Source organism: Plecotus auritus (genome assembly GCF_963455305.1).
Source record: "Plecotus auritus genome assembly, chromosome: 3".
In the NCBI taxonomy this organism is placed as follows: domain Eukaryota; kingdom Metazoa; phylum Chordata; class Mammalia; order Chiroptera; family Vespertilionidae; genus Plecotus; species Plecotus auritus.
This window is the reverse complement of record NC_137772.1, coordinates 192,528,286-192,532,005: the sequence shown is the minus strand read 5'-3', so window position 1 is coordinate 192,532,005 and position 3,720 is coordinate 192,528,286.

Below are 3,720 nucleotides of genomic sequence, written 5' to 3'. Positions count from 1 at the left end.
TTGGAAAAGAGGCTATCTTAGTTTGCTAGGGCTGTCATAACAAAGTACCACAGAATGGGCCGCTCAAATAATATAAATTTATTTTCTTATAGTGCTGGAGTCTAGGACCCTGAGGTCAAGGTAGGGTTGGTTTCTTCTGAGGCCTCTCCGCTTGACTACTAAACAGCCACCTTCTCCCTGTCTTCACCTGGCTTTCTTTCTGTGACTCTGTGTTCTAATCCCTTCTTCCTATAAGGACACCAGTCACATTGGATTGGGGCCCACCCTAGTGGCCTCATTGTACCTTAATTGCCTTCTTAAAGGCCCTATCTCCCTAAATATTCTGAGGTACTGCAGGTTAAGATGTCAACACATACATTTCTTTTGAGGGGAGAAGGGAAGGAAACAATTCACAATTGTGGCCAAAGAATTTTAGCTCAATGGAAAGGGAGAAACTTAGGTACTAAAATAAACTCCTTGATCAGGTGAGGACAGGCTGGATATGTGGGCAAAAAAAGTTCCTGAGGTCATTGGGAATAACGTGCTGACCACGAGTTAGCTATGTAACACCATAAAACACAAAGGCACCATTTCTGGCTTTATGAACAGGAACACAGCCATTGAACTTGGGAGGTAAATTCAGCAATTATGCTTTGCAGTGGTCAGGAATACAATATGTTTTCCAATTCTGAACTCCAAACCAAAGAGAGACGTGAAGATTTTGGATGAGATTCAGAAGAGAACCACATAGATCTGTGTATTTTTAATCATCAGAAAGATACTGAGATTTCTCAGTCCAGGAACAAGGAGGCTGAGGAAGGATTTATTAATGCTCTTTAACTCACAAAAAGGTCGCTTGGAAGATAATGGCCAGCAGTTCTCCAATCCATAAATTAGAGAGTGAAAGGAAAGAAATTTAGATGTGTTCTAAATTATCTCTTAATGCCAGTAACTTAGTTGTCATAAGAGAGTATTTTTTAACAGTGTGAGATGATAAAAACTGGGATGGTGTGCTGACTTTAAAAATAAAATAAATTGTCTTTTATCTCAGGTCATTTTAGCATGAGTCTGCCTAAAATTACGAGTATGTGGAATATAATTATTCATTTATTTATTCAAAAAAGTTTTATAAGTGCCTACCATGTGCCAGGTATTATTCTTGACCTCGCAATGAGTCAACAAAGTTCCTGCCCTTATGAAGTTTACTTTCAGTAGGTAAGACAGACCACACACATACACACACACACACACACAGAGAGAGTTAGACTGTGATAAGATCTGTGAAGAAAATAAATAAGGCAGGATAAACAAATAGTGACTAACACTTTTGGACAGTGTGATCAGGGAGGGCTATCTAAGAAAATATATTTAAGGAAAGACTTGGATAAATCAATAATAGACAAAAGTTATTAAGCACTTACTGTATGCCAAACATTGTGCTAAGTTGTGTATTATTTAATTCTTATAATAATTATTTTACAAAAGAGGAAAATTAAGCTCAGGGAGGGTGAATAACTATCCCAGTAACTTACATAGCTAGAAAAACTCACATGCACTGGCTGTCTTGCTTTCTGTAGCTGCCATTATTATTAATTTTAACTTGAATATTAACAATGATATTAAAGTTGAGTGCCCCTGTTTAATATAGGGGTTTTCTTTATTTCTTTTTAATAGGCAGTTCCTAGGTAATAGGTGACTTTTACAGAACTCCAGTGGCATGGTACAATCTCTAATAGCATCTGCCTCTTGGTTCCAAGGCACCACCAAGACCAGACACTTTCCTCACATGGGTTAAATCCAGAAGGCAGGTGTCTCAGAAGACAAGAAGGGACAAGACCTCATGGACCAGTGGAGGGGCTGGCCGTTATTAGTTCTAACTTTGTCTTTTGTAATTAGGTCATAAAATGGCTGCGACAGACCAAGACCCGGCCCCCATCTCCACACACAACCCTTTTGTGTCTGTTTTTGCTCCAAGAAGCTGTTTAGGAGACTATTCATATCTCCAGACAGTTCTTTAGGGCAGATTGGCTGATGGTAGTCAGGCTGAGATCCAGGAAAAAATGATCTAAGATTGCAGGTGTTCATTCTGCCATTTTTCCAAAGTGAATTTTCAGCCCTCCGCAGCAAGAAGCGCTAAGAGCAGCCTGGAGGCCCTCTCTGACACGGCTGCCTTTCCTCTCTTGCTGGTCCCCCAGGGATGGTCAAGTTTAGGCAAAAAGAATGGTGAAGCTGTCCTGGGCATACTAATGCAAGAGAATTCTCACCAATGCTGATCATCGGTAGATTTGCTAATTCCTCCTTTTTTGAAACATTCATAGTAAGACTTTTGTCCTACAAGTAAATTCTGACTTTAATCAAACAACTCAGATAAGTGTCTGACCTTTGCAGGGAACTCTTTGAATACTACATCTCCAAAAGCTTTAGCTTTTTTATTCCAGAGCTGTGAAATATATACATAAGGCTGTATGTATTTTATGAGTTAGATTCTCCTTTAACTCTGTTGGAAATTTGGGCATATTGTGCTGAGAAGGGGAAAAAAAAAAAACTTAGCTCTGCCATAGTTTAATTCCAGTTATGACTGAGCTGCTCTTCTGGAGGAAACTGGATATTCCCATATGTGACTCTGTTTTAATGGAATAGCTATTACCAATGGCAAGTCTCCACGCGATGTTTTAAAAGGGCATTTCACAAAACAAAACACAAAACAGGCCATTTACAAATGTTAACAGAGCCCAGCTGGTGTGGCTCAGTGGTTGAGGGTTGACCCATGAACCAGGAGGTCGAGGTTCAATTCCGGTCAAGGGCATATGCCTAGGTTGTGGGCTCAATCCCAAATAGGGGGTGTGCAGGATGCAGCTGATCCATGATTCTCTCTCATCATTGATTTTTCTATCTCTCTCTCCCTCTCCCTTCCTCTCTGAAATCAATAAAAATATATTTTTAAAAATGTTAATGGGAATTTCAACATCTTTTAACCTTATTAACTCCATCTAATTCTATGTTTCAATTCTAATTTTTATGGCAGCAAAATGAATTTTATGGAACTATTTTTTGTTTCTCGGAAAGATAGGAAAAATGGTGATATGTACCTTTTCAATGTAAATACTTCTTTTTCTTCCACACAACAGAGTAAATTTACTAACTTTTCCCGCCACAGCCAATATGAACACTCTGCTGCTACTACTATGGGTCTTCCTTCCATCTGTCTGTGCCCCAGGGAGTTTCTCACAGAGCAATTCCATTTGACATTTCTCTACGTGTCTTTTCTGAACGGACTTCCTCTTCTTTTGTTGAACATAAAAGTACTAACCTCTGCACTACGGCTTCAGACACCAGGTCACCTCTGTTCTCTCCTAAAACCTTGTATATATTGTATTCAACTCGAACGCCACTGTGCTTTGGTGTCCATGTCTTCATTTGCTCTAATGGAGATCAATCAATATTGAGTGAGTTCTTGTCTTGTGTCAAGTGCTTTATGTGTACTACATCATAAAATCCTCCAACACTAAGCAATAGATAAATCACCCCACCTTTACAGAAGGAGAGAAACCAAAGCATCAAAGGCTTAAGTGACTTGTTCAAGATAGTCAGGGAAGTGGCAGGGAGGAGACTCAAACCCAGGTGAGCTGACATCAGCATCCCTAACCACTGTCCTAGGCTTCCTCCCCATCTGTTGTCTTCATCTCTATTCATTGCCATACCCAACCCCCACAAGAACTGGTTTATTCTGGTTTGTTCACT